This window comes from Sprattus sprattus (assembly GCF_963457725.1).
Source record: "Sprattus sprattus genome assembly, chromosome: 17".
NCBI lineage: Eukaryota > Metazoa > Chordata > Actinopteri > Clupeiformes > Clupeidae > Sprattus > Sprattus sprattus.
Window position 1 is genome coordinate 27,134,207 of NC_137915.1, and position 13,570 is coordinate 27,147,776.

A 13,570-nucleotide genomic window follows, 5' to 3' on the forward strand; every position below is an offset into this window, starting at 1 on the left:
AAGGGCCAAATTATGTAAAGCAAGTGAGGCTGAGGGCCAACAACCCCCCCCCCCCCCCCCCCCCCCCAAAAAAAAATGACAGCGGTTAAAAAAAATAACAGTTTTTATTAGTGCTGTCAAACGATTAAAATATTTAATCACGATTAATCGCAAATTAATTAATCGCAAATTTTATTTTAATGCTCTTATCATGGAAAAGTGGATTGGCCTGCTTTATGCAATGTTTTATTTTATTGAAAAACAACATTGCCAAACAGGGGTGTACAAAATATAATTATAAAGTGCACATTTCAGAGCTGCCCGTTGACATTTTCAACAGTGAAGCTCGCTTCTTTTGCACAACTTTTAAAAGGTAAACTTTCTATTCAGAAGCTTTTTATCAAACATTTTGCCGTATCGCGCTCACCATCACTCAAACTGTAACGTTAGCCTACTACACAGTTTGCGAGGCCAAAAAGAACGTTAATCTTAAAAAAAAAAAAATCTAAAATCTTTTTTTTTTTTTTTTTTCCGACGTCGCGGGCCAAAAATGTGCCGTACCCGGGCCGGATCTAGCCCACGGGCCGCCATTTGGGGACCACTGGCTTACAATAATAGGATAGTTTCTTTCTTTTATGTGTCATGCCGTAAAATTTTATCATGGCCTCACCCAATGAAAGATTTTTACATGGTCAAAGAAGTTTAAAGGTAGAGAGGGACGCGCCTGCTCTGTTAATGCTAGCTAGGCAGTTCATTATACCAACGTGGATCTACAAATGAGAATAGTCTGGATTAGCATCCTGGTGTAGTCCTTTTATTTATTTAATGACATCACGATGCCTCGTAGAATCATGACTGTAAATGTGAAACGTAATTGTTAATGATACTAATATTCTCGTATTTATTATAATTATTTTAATCCCGAGGATGTCTGTAGAGTTGACGTAAACGCAATCACCAACGGTTTCTCACATATTCAGCTATTAACCCAGTTTTTAGAAATGCGATTCCTTCTTCTTCTTCTTGTGGTTATTTGAGGAATCGCATTTGAGAAGATTCCGGCAGAGTTACGACTGCTACTTCGCGTTCTGAAAGTCTTCTGAAGTTCAGAAGAAATCCCAGATGAGAAAACTATCGAGAATACCAAATGTTTTCCTAAATCCACCGAAGTGGAGATCAGAAGAAAGTCCTTCTTAAAGTCTTCTCAACTGCTGTCGAGAATGAGGCCCATTGTTCTTTACCACAGAACAATAAAGAATTCTGAATATTTCATTCAGCAGATTTGGGCAGTGCAGCAACCGTTTATGAGATGTGAATAGCACAAATATTTTTGCTGGGGTTTGAGCAGTGTGACGGCCGCCGCCGCTGCCGCACATTGAGACCTGGCCAGCACGGTAGAGCCATTGGTACACCTGGCCTACTCCCTCCACACGGGATGTATATCGTTAAGTTATTTCAGTTCATGCACGTTAATGGATATTTCCACTACCATTTCCCATACTACCCGGTTTTGTTTGGGTACAATAACCTCCATCTACGTGGCAGTACAAAGACACACAACACGTTTATTTTTGTTAATCATTCTGAACTTTATTTGGAATTTGAATGTATTAAGTTACAGTTCTGTATATTGCGTTTGTTTCGTTTACTTACAATGGTTTGAGTTATTTAAGTTACCGTCACTGCACGAAAAGCAAGATTATCGGGCCCGTTTACGCTGTGATACAGCCGCGAATGATCACCATTCCTGGCTGATCGCGGACATTCATTTGCAGAGTTCGAGGGTTGCAATGTACTTGTGGTGGTCAAAATAGCAAAAAAGATGCAGTGTCTTCAGATCTCGAATAATGCAAAGAAAACAAGCTCATATTCATTTTTAAACTACACAATACTAATGCTTTAACTTAGGAAGAGTTCAAAAGAAGCCGAGCTGCTTGAATTCTTGCGCCAGGAGTAGCATAAAGTCACCCAACGGCAATGTGAAAGACTGGTGGAGAGCATGCCAAGACACATGAAAGTTGTGATTTTAAATCAAGGTTATTCCACCAAATATTGATTTCTGAACTCTTCCTAAGTTAAAGCATTAGTATTGTGTAGTTTAAAAATGAATATGAGCTTGTTTTCTTTGCATTATTCGAGATCTGAAGACACTGCATCTTTTTTGCTATTTTGACCAATTGTCATTGTTCTGCAAATAAATGATCTAAATGACAATATTTTTATTTGAAATTTGGTAGGAATGTTGCCAGTACGTTATAGAATAAAACAAAAATGTACATTTTACTTTAACACATACCAATAAATAGTAAAACCAGAGAAACTGATAATTTTGAAGTGGTCTCTTAATTTTTTCCACGGCTGTATATATAGTTGATCTCTCTTATTTGACGAAGCAGTGAGTTAGCTGTCTTTCAATGTCTGGTCGAATTATCTCACATGTTTATGGTGGCATGTGTTTAAAAGTAATAATTTAGGCTATGTGTGATGTTCCTAACTTATATATTATTATTTCACCTTAATGTTCTTGAGATTCGTTTCTGGCATGTAATTATACAGAGTCAGGCTTACTCTGATAACAGTCATTAAGAGTCGTTAACAGTCGTTAAGCAACTTGGGCCATGGTTGCCACTAGTGGGGATCGAACCTGTGACTTTCAGGTTTTTTAAATCAGTGAAGCAGTGACGGGGTGCCTCCCCTGGCGGGGGGGGGGGGGTGTTTTCAATCCAGGTCAATTGTCAATTAAATTAACATAACAAAGCCTGGTCAAGGGGAAGGGGGGCTTTCACACCAATGTGGGCTTCTACGGCAATACACAGGGTCGAAGACTGTCGTAAATCCTACATTTCATGCAGTGCGTGGCGTGGTGGGAGAATGGCGTGGCTTCCTGGATCCTCTAGCGGTCAAAGGGTTTCCTGTCGGCGACCTGTCAGAATAAGAGTCCTCCAGAAGTCACCACCAGTCCAGACACGTCATGGGGGAGAGGATATTTCATTTGGTTAACAAAGATTAAGTTTATCCGTTGGTTATTGTTGATGTTTATACTTATTTAAGAAAGATGATTTATTTACCTTTATTCTTAGGTTGAACTGGCTGAAATTGTCATTGTTTGTTTCAAGATGATGATGATTTTCTTTACCCCTTGTGGTGTTTATTGGTTTGGCCATTCTGTATATAGGCTCCTCTGTTTGTTCATTCGAGAGGTCTTTTGTGTTTGGTTTGCTTATAAGTTGACAGTATGATATTTATGTTCTGTTCAGTTGACCTCCTAGGACTAGCAGTATATCTTCGTCTGTTTTGATGTTTTGATATTGGTTGATAGGATTTGGTTATTTAGAGAACATTATTTAATAAATCCCATTTTTGAAGCCCTACAAACTGCGTCACGAAAGCCTTACTGCCTGGTCCCTGACAAGCAGTTAATGCTGACCCTGCTCTGCTTACTACCAGGACAGAGGAGAGATAAAATTACTAGATAGATAGCTAAAAAGCTGTGCACTCTTTTTCTGCCTGCACAAAATGAAAGGATTTAAAAAAAAAATTCTACAAGCGAAAGAAACCTTACCTTCACTTGTAAAGTTGGAACTTCTCTGGGGCTCTAATATCTTTTGAGAGGAAGAGAGGGGGAGGGCGCTCTATGACCTTACCACTCCACTAACCATTGAACATTCTGGAGTAGAGATTGACTGTAGTCTCTTTCAGTACAGCATGTTTTTTGTCTATGGTTTTACTAAGACATGTACTTATCAAGTCTTATCATTTTGGTTGCTGTGACACTGTCAATCATCAATATATACAGTTTTCAGTGGTGTACATAGACTTACACTGTTTTTTTCCCCACAAAGGTGAAATGCAAAAAAGTGTCTGTACAAGGGCCCCATACGAAACTTTAATATCTTGAGAACTCAAAGAAAAGTGATATGGGAGAACTGATGTAAGGATTCTTGCGCGTAAACAAAGGAAACTTCAAGGAGAATGAATCGGTATGTAGTACAATGAACGGGACATGACTGTTAAATCATTTAGTCACAAACAAATAAAACAGAGGAAGACGACACAGATGACAGAGGTGAAAAGTAGAGAACCAGAGGATGTTGAAGAACTATCTACAAAAGTGAAGAACTCGAAAAAGAAGTCAAGCCTACTGAAAACTGAAACAGGTATATTTGTGTATTTTCATTGCTCATGTTGAATGCAGGAAAAAGAGCCTAGCCAATATCACTATGATGCCCAATTGATGATTGCCCAAGTCGTCTCTGAGTTTTACTGATTTTATGAGTTTTCAAAAACATGAGAATAATGATAAAAAGGTGACTTCTTCTTTTGAATGCAGAAAAAGACCAAGAAGCAGATAAATAGATATGCAGTGAAGAGAGCAGCACTGCAGCAAAACAGAAAATACAAAAATGAATTTGAGACCCATTGAAGTTGAACCTTTTGTTAAATTCAGCCAATTGCTCCTGATGGTCACCCAGCTGTCAGTTCAGTGTTTGCGTTAAAAAAAACCTGGTGTTCGCATACAGTCCTGCCTCTGTAAATGATAAACAAACAAAGTTATTCAGACTGAGCCATAAACAATCCTAGCCAATCAACATAGTGTTTCAGGTGCACGGAAGAGAGGGATGTAATTCTATTGACGTAACATATTTTCCGACGCACACTTTCTGTCGTGGGAGTGTGCTCGCCTGTATGTGTGCGCGCATTGGGCGGAACTCAGCCCGATACAGAGAGCAGAGGAGAAGTGTAAACGCGCGACCATGTAGAGAGAGAAATGACATGTCATTGTGTAAGTAAGATAAATAACATAAGGCTATTTAGTTTGTTTAATAAGATAACAAGCTATAGACCTGTTCTATAGGAAAGGTAACCTTAAATTACTTCTGTTGTGATCTGGTTCTATATAGAAAATTGAATTGAACAAAATGAACTTGACCTTAAAGGGGGGATAATGGTAGGGGAAACACTGCATGGCACTTCGTGTCTGCACCAGGCTGAGTCAACGGCGTAGGATGGTATTAGGTGTCTCGTTCTACCTCGGCAAGAATCCCAGGCTTCTTTTTCACTCTCAAGCAATACTCCAACCCTACCATACACATCCGAGCCAATGCAGGTTGACTGTACTTGCCCTACCCCACCCCAGCGGAGAGAAGACGACGATTGCAGGTCAAGGCATACTTTTACTGTGGCCAGTTGGGACATTTTGTTGAGACCTGTCCAGTAAAAGAGAATGCTCGTCAGAGATTAGGGGAGCCCTGGCGAGCGCGGTTCCTGCAAAGACCTCCCCACCACTTCAGACCACCTTGCCTGTAACCGTTTTCTGGAGTGGTCATCGGCAAGTCTCTTCTGCACTTATCGACCCCGGTGTGCTTCATCGACACAGCCTAGGCAACCCTGTGGGGAGTTGTCACCAAGCTTCGGGTGCCTCTTGCCGTCTCTGCCCTCAAAGGAAGCTGCTTTGCCAAGGTCACACACCGCACCGAACCAGTGAGTCTAATTCAATCTGGAAATCACTTGGAAGAAGTAGTGTTCTGTATCATTGACTCTCCTTTGAACCCCTTAGTTCTTGGCCATAGGTGGCTGACGAGGCATAACGCCCCACATCAATTGGGCCAAGAACACAATTTTGGGCTGGAGCCCATTCTGTCTGTCTGAACGCCTGAAATGTGCTTTTAATTCCCTGTTTGTTGTTTCTGAGGAACTTGATGATTTTTTTTTTCAGATCTGACCAGGGTTCCAGAGGAGAATCTTGACTTGAAGCCGGTGTTCAGCATATCCAAAGCCACCTCTATGCCACCTCGACGACTCTACAACTGCTCTGTCAACCTACTTCCTGGAACATGCCCACCTCAAGGTCGGCTTTACTCCTTATCTCATCCTGAACGTCTGGCTATGGAGAAGTACATCACACAGTACTCTTCCCTGGCAGGGGCTGGCTTCTTTTTTGACCCGGCATTGACTATCGTGGCTTTTTAGTAGAGAAAAGGTACCCACTTCCTCTGATATCTTATGCCTTTGAGTTACTACAGGGGGCCACCATCTTCAGCAAACTGGACCCACGTAATGCCTATTACTTAGTGCGCATCAAGGAGGGGGATGAGTGGACAACGGCCTTCTACATGCCCACGGGACACTATGAATACTTAGTCCTTCCTTTTGGCTTAACTAACACCCCAGCTGTTTCATCCTCAATAAGGGTGGATTGGACATGGATCCAGCAAGGGTTAAGGCTGAAGTGGAATGGCCCATCCCACAATCACGCAAGGACCCTCAGAGGTTTTTGGGGTTTACCAATTTTTATAGTTTCCTAGAACGGCCAGCCAGATGTAGTCTCCCGCCAGTTCTATGTTCCTGAGGTGTCTCGTGCGGCTGAAACCATTCTGCCCACTAGGTGTCTGGTAGGGGCTGTGTCCTGGGGGATAGAGAGGAGGGCCACTGCAGAAGTAGCCTGGCCATTACCAGCCTGTGACTCCATTTCATTCCGTCTTTCAGTCTGGGCCAACCCAATGCATTTTGGTTTCCGAGATCGGCGGGTGCTTATCTTGAGGTTTAAAATCATTGGAGTTCCCTTAACCAATCAGCAACGTTTAGTAAGCATTCGGTAGATTAAACTCTTCCCAAAGCCAGTTGGGAGAAGAGCTACGACGTCCTTTCCAATCATAAAACTTACAAGAAAATACTCTTGTTCTCCTTTTAATTTTCTGATGTTCTCGAGAGTTGAGACAACTTTTCCGATAGCTTTTCGTGTCTTTTCCTCCAAGGCGAGTTTTGCGTCACAGCTCTGAACTGTTCGCTGATTGGTCCTGCAAAATTTTGAGTTCTGGAGACGATTGTCAATGGGGTTGGGCCAGACTGAGTATGAGCTTGAAATCAATTCAGGCGGAAATACGTAGGCTGGTGTCACCAGGCTACTGCAGAAGGAGTTCAGTCCGGAGAATTGTCCTGCTAACTGTCTGTTTGTTCCGAGGTCGGTTCACTCTTAAGTCCTGCAGTGGTGTCACTCTTCCAGCTTGGCGTGTCATGCTGGGATCGGGAGGACGATGGCGTGCCTCCGCCAATGCTTCTGGTAGCCCAAGATGGTGGATGATGTCTGCTCCTTCATTGCTGCCGGCTCAACCTGTGCATGCAATAAAACTTCCAACCAACCACCAGTGGGTCTCATTCTACCTCTCCCGGTTCCCAAACGACCATGGTCCCACATTGCACTGGATTTCGTGAGTGGACTTCCCCCTTCTGATAGTAACACAACTGTGCTTACCATAGTTGACAGATTCTCCAAATCGGTGCATTTTATCCCTCTGCCTAAGCTTCCCTTAGCCAAAGAGACTGCTGTTCTGGTTATGAATCAGGTTTTTTGGATTCATGGTCTTCCATGTGATGTCGTGTCAGATCGGGGGCTTCATTTGTCTCTGCCTTTTGGAGAGAGTTCTGCAGATGCCTTGGAGCCACCACTAGCCTCTCACCAGGATTCCACCCACAAACCAATGGCCAGACAGAGCGGGCTAACCAGGACTAACCAGCGGGTCCTGACGTGTCTGTCCCCCAGAATCCAACTTCTTGGTGTCAACATTTGGCATGGGCTGAGTATGCCCATAACTCGCTACCTCAACGTGCCACTGTTTTTAGGGATGCACGATAATATCGGCAAGACATTGGTATCGGCAGATATCGGCTTCAAAACTTAATTATCGGTATCTGCAGATATGAAACATTTCTGCCGATATACCTGGTCGATAAGGTGACGTGTAAATTATGCGCACGCGAAGCAAATGTTTATGAGCGTCGGCTGTGTGGCAGTAGCCTACTTCACAGTATCAGAGGATGATGACAAAACGCCTATTTGTCAGAAAACTTTTCAGGAGAAGGAGGAGGAGATGCAGCTTGGCCATAACGTAGGTTGCATGCATAGATGCAGACCACCCGCGTGCCACGCTTTACAACATTACCTGTCGTGCTAATAGACGTTAATAAGTTACGGAGTTAGCTAGACAACACTAGCTTGTTAGCTTGCATGCTACGTGACACCAGAGAAGTTGATGATACCTCATTTCACGGGATCTGAAACATTTTGTTACAAGCCCACGCTATCTGTACATGGCTCACTTTTGCATTTATGGGATTTATACAGCTAACTTGGCAATAACGTTACATAGGTTAGTCTAGAAATCCTAGAAGGGCCGTTATTAAACTGTAAGTCAGTGAACCAAGGTTAGCTTGCAAAGTTAGCCAAGCATGCTACGTGACACCAGAGAATTTGATGATGCCTCATTTGACGTGATTTGAAACGTTATGTCACAAGCCCATGCTATCTGTACATGGCTTACTTTTCCATCTATGGAATTTATACAGCTAACTTGACAATAACGTTACATAGATTAGTCTAGAAATCCTAGACGGGACGTTATTAAACTGTAAGTCAGTTAACCAACGTTAGCTTGCAAAGTAAGCCAAGCTGCTTTTCCAGAGTGTAGTTGTTCAAGTTCAAGGAGGTACTGTTCAAGTATGAAAATTGTGACGTGAAAATATAAATAAATCTTCCATATTTTAAACCATTTTAGTTTCATGAGTGAATGTCTATTTCTAAAATGATACAAATCAAGTCTGTAATGTCCTGTATTTACAGCAATACCCTAGCATTATAACAGATTAAGGCCGAATCTCGATTCTTCCCCTTGCCCCTTTTGCTTTGTCTTTGTCTTTGTTTTAACCCTAGCACTTGCAAGTGTAAGGACCAAGGGCTGAAAACTTTCCCCTATGAAATGAGACGCCACTCGGTTTCGGGTACGTCATGCGTGACTGTATGAGCTATGAAACTAGCGATTTAAAAAAAGTTTCAATGAAGAACATGGTTGCACATATATATGTATACAACTGTGTAGTGCACGAAACAAGACTGTCGTCATTTTTAAATTAATTATAAGCCAAAAATACTTACATGTAGTGTATGTAGCATCTAGCTGGCAAGCTACCATATAAGCCAATGGAGTGGTGGTATAAGCGCTAATTGTAACCTAAAACTACTGTTTGAAAGCTTCAGTTAACCTTTAAGAACGTGGATTTTAAATTTTTCCAACGTACTCAGCTGGGTGAGGTTTTTTTTGGCTCCTTCACGAATGTTCTACAGAATGTTCTACAGGAACATTCAACAGTCATTGTCAAGGCTGCAAGGAAATTATAAATGTTTGCCTGATCTGATGTGCTACCTTCACGTTTTTATCAGCAGTGCATTCGCTAAAATATTTTACTAATATCAGACTAAATCAACAAGTGGTTCTTTCTCAATCGTGCGACGTCATCGTAACAACGTAGGCCAACTGGTACGTGCACGTTTGAAACGATGACAACGTCGTGGCAATCTGAGCCAGCCACACACATGGATTTCCTCGTCCGTGAGCTGGCGTCTTTTTGGTCTTCCGGACATGTCCACTTTCTATAATTTAATCTATGTTGTTTTATTAATTACTTTAGATAACGTTTGCGTAGCTACTATGTTCGTGTTTATTCTGTTTCATGAATGAGATGCCCGGTATGTGACAGTCGCTGTGCTTCAAACTATGGATGCGCTCATATTGCGCAAATAAAGTTGCAATTATAATGGGACAAGTTGAAGGTGTCTGCGTAGTTATTGTGCATGAATGATACGGAGGATGTAGGGAGTAAAGTTTACTGAGCTGTCAGTTGAGAGCCGCTCAGAGTGAGGTAGCTTGTGGAATTAGCACTACATCTGATTCAGAGCACGCGAAATTCAGAGCTCATCTTAGGGTGTACTTAGCAGCTATTCTACGTACCACATTTGGCTGAAATGTTTAATCCTACGAACCCTCGTTGGACGTGAGATTTCCCTTGATGCTAAGTAATGTAACACAAATCAGTCGTTTCACTGTTTTATTGTGCTTGGTAATGACGGACTACCAGTACTGTGGGAAGACACTGGCTATGAAACCAGCGAACTCCCTCGAGGTAAAGCACTTGCCATGCATAGTCGAGTATCACACAAGCATTAATTTGTTTACTCGGTGTAACTTTTGTAATCATTATGTAGCCCTTTAGTCAATTCCCTGTTTAGACCTGGCTGTTACCTGAGTTCCTTTTAGCCACCTGAGTAATGTTTACTTATTGTAGTGAGTGGAGTCCAAAACACATTTACAATTATTTACAACAAATTTATTTAACCAAAATAGTCATGTATTTGAAACAAAAAAAGATTCAATAGCACAAATAAGCTTTGTCTATTTTTAGGCTATTTAAACTATATTGAAGAAAAGGTGATATGATGATAATACCAATCTCGCTAATCAATGAACTGCAATAAAACAGTAACTCACCTTTAAACTACATTATCCATAGAAGAGCTAATAATAAGCTGCACCAAATAGTCAAGGGTCAAAACTCTCCCTAGTATAACCTAAACTTTAGTTACTGTAATAAAGTTAGTCAGGGACATACAGATATAAAAGAAAAATACAAAAGCCGGCATGGAAAACAACAAATAAAATGATCAGTTCCCACCCCGTTGCAGGCCTGTTACCAGTTCTTTTGTGCCCAATAAGGGCTACTCACGACCATAACGCGATTGCACCGTTGGTATTGCCTCCAGTCTGTCTGTCTGCAATCCCACGTTGTTAGGCGGCAATCGTTTCTGCCAAACTGGTTGTCCCACGTAGCTGAATGGAACTGCTAACGTTCCTGGTAGCTAGCAGCGCTATTCAGTGGCGTGGCTCCCACGTAGGCTGCCTCAAAGGAACCACGAGTGTCCTGGTTACTCGGGTGCTATTTGAGCAGCACGTTCTCTTCAAATGGCGGCGGTGCACCGTACTACCAACACTACTCCTCTACTGTATTAGCTAGCACTAGCTATAGATTACAATGCAAAGCAAGCTAGCTAGCATTACAAACAGAACATACAATAATGTGCCCTTTCGTTGGCTGAATAAAACAATAAAGCCTAGAACTAAAAGTGTCTCAACCTTTTAACTACTACTGTCGTAGTCTTCTTAAATTCACTATTTTTCTTACTGTTACCTCGACGCAGTCGGTATCGTCTCAACTCTCCTATCACTCTTATTCAGAACTCTCTCCTCTCACGTCTCTTTTTTTTAAGATACCGCCTCTCAACCAATAGGGAGTCACCATTCGTGAGTGATGGAAATAACCACCAACTACTGACCATTTCACCTAACTCACCTGTTAGATTGACTATTTTTACTTATAACTTGAACTTTGCAAACCTTTAATCGCTAAACCATATCCTATTGTTTTATCAAAAGTAATTTAAGTAGCATCTGTACACTTTAGGTATAACATCATTAATATTAAAGCACTACAATAACCTCAGGTTATACCAGGGCTTCACTCTCCCCCTTCTAAACGTCTGAATGTCCCCATCAGACGACAGTGTGCAGTAAGCAATAAAATATTACTCGTTAAGTTTTAACTCTATACATCCTTGTCCTGGTGCTACAGGATTTAGGTAGACTGTGAAACACGATATATCGGTACAGTTGCTCTCTGGGGTGATGGAGATTCTTACACCTCTATGGACCACAACCACCGGCTTGTAAGAGGGCTGTCCAGGTAAGTCATAGCTTAACCGAATGACTGGTTTGATCTGCCGTTTGCTGACACGGCAATCTGACTGATCATCATCACTGCTGTTGTGAGTGAATGACACTTCCAACCCACCATTCCCGGTGTCCACATCAAGATCATCTGCTTGGGAGGAGGCGTTGTCAATGTCCAGAGGAGGGATAGGTGCCTGTCCAGTCTCAGTGCTCTCTTCAACTTCTGACATTTCCTCATTGCCTGGCACTGCATGAGTTGGGTCATGCCGACTCTCCTGCTGCTGGGACTCATGTCGGTGTCTAGCCCTTGTGTGGGGCGGACTCAAGTTTGGCATTGTGACTTGAGAATGGAGAGGTCCTTCATCCTCTGACTCTGAAGTCTCCTGTTCTATAACATTCAGATCCCTTTTCACTTCCCTTGGCGCTCGTTCAATTTCTCTATTCCTTCTGGTCCTTGGTGGGCGTGGGGAACCTGCCTCCTCAACCACTTCTGGCAACCTAATCAATTGGCCCACTGGTAAGAGGTGGTCGCGGTGAAGCGTCTTTGCTCCTCCCACTCCGTTCTCAGGTTTCAGTCGATATACAGGTAAGTGAGGCAACTTCTCAACTACTCTGTAGGGTAGTGAATTCCACTTATCCTTCAGTTTTTGCTTCCCAGTTCCCCCAAACGCACGGATCAGCACTCGGTCTCCCTCTTCCAGGTGTTGAATACGTATTCTTGAGTCATAGGCCCTTTTGTTCTTCTGATGGTTTTTATTTGCAGCATCGACGGCTAGCTGATAAGCACGTCGCAATTCCTTCCGCAGATTTTCCACGTACTGCTGATGGTGATGATCTCCTTGTTGCTCCATGGGTGTACCAAAACAGATGTCAATAGGTAAACGAGCCTCCCGCCCAAACATGAGGTAATAAGGGGAATATCCTGTTGCATCGTGGCGGGTACAATTATAGGCATGCACCATTGAGGCAACATGTTGGCTCCATCTTTGTTTTTTTGCAGGGTCGAGCGTGCCCAACATGGATAGGAGTGTGCGATTAAATCGCTCGGGCTGAGGATCCCCCTGGGGATGGTAGGGCGTTGTTCTTGATTTTCGGATTCCCAGCATACTCAGCAGCTCCTTTATCAGACGACTCTCAAAATCCCTCCCCTGATCAGAGTGGATGCGAGATGGCAACCCATAATGCACAAAGAATTTCTCCACTAACACTTTAGCTACGGTAGGAGCCCGCTGATCTTTTGTAGTGTATGCCTGTGCATATCGGGTGTAGTGATCAGTCACTACCAAAACATTTGAAATACCTCTGGAGTCTGGTTCAATGGCAAGAAAATCAATGCAGACTAAATCCAGCGGACCCCGGCTAGTAATCTGATTAAGGGGGGCTGTTTTTCGTGGCACGGTCTTCCGAGTCACGCATCTTCCACAAGTCTGGACATACTGGGACACATCCACTGCCATCCTTGGCCAGTAGTACCTGTCCCTGGCAAGGGCTAGGGTGCGTTCTGTACCCAGATGGCCGCAATCATCATGGAGTGCCTTGAGTACCATTTGGTGGAATTGTTTGGGGAGCACTAACTGAAAAATCTCTTTGCCAGCTGTCATAATCTTACGGTACAGCAGTTTGTTCATCAATACCAGTTTATTTCCTTCCCGCTGAAGTTGTACCACCTCTGGGCTATCACCCAGTCTGGTGGTAGGGGTCCATTTGCCTGTTCTCATAGCACACTTAATGGCCCCTATAGCTGCATCCCTATCTTGAGCGCATCTAAGCTCATCTTCACTCAGACGTTCCAAGCTCGGCATCTCCAGCCTCATCGGATATGCATACACCTCAGGGATGGCTTGGGGAGGTATACCTAATTGTTCAGCATAATTAATCAGTGTCTCCGCTTGTGCAGGAACACTCATTTTCTTACAGACTGCTTTCACCCCTTCAGGTGAGACCCATCCCTCCCCTTCAGCCACGTTTCGGGAGAGAGAGTCAGCATCTATATTCTCCCGCCCTGGTCTGTACTGAATTCCAAAATCATGGATGGA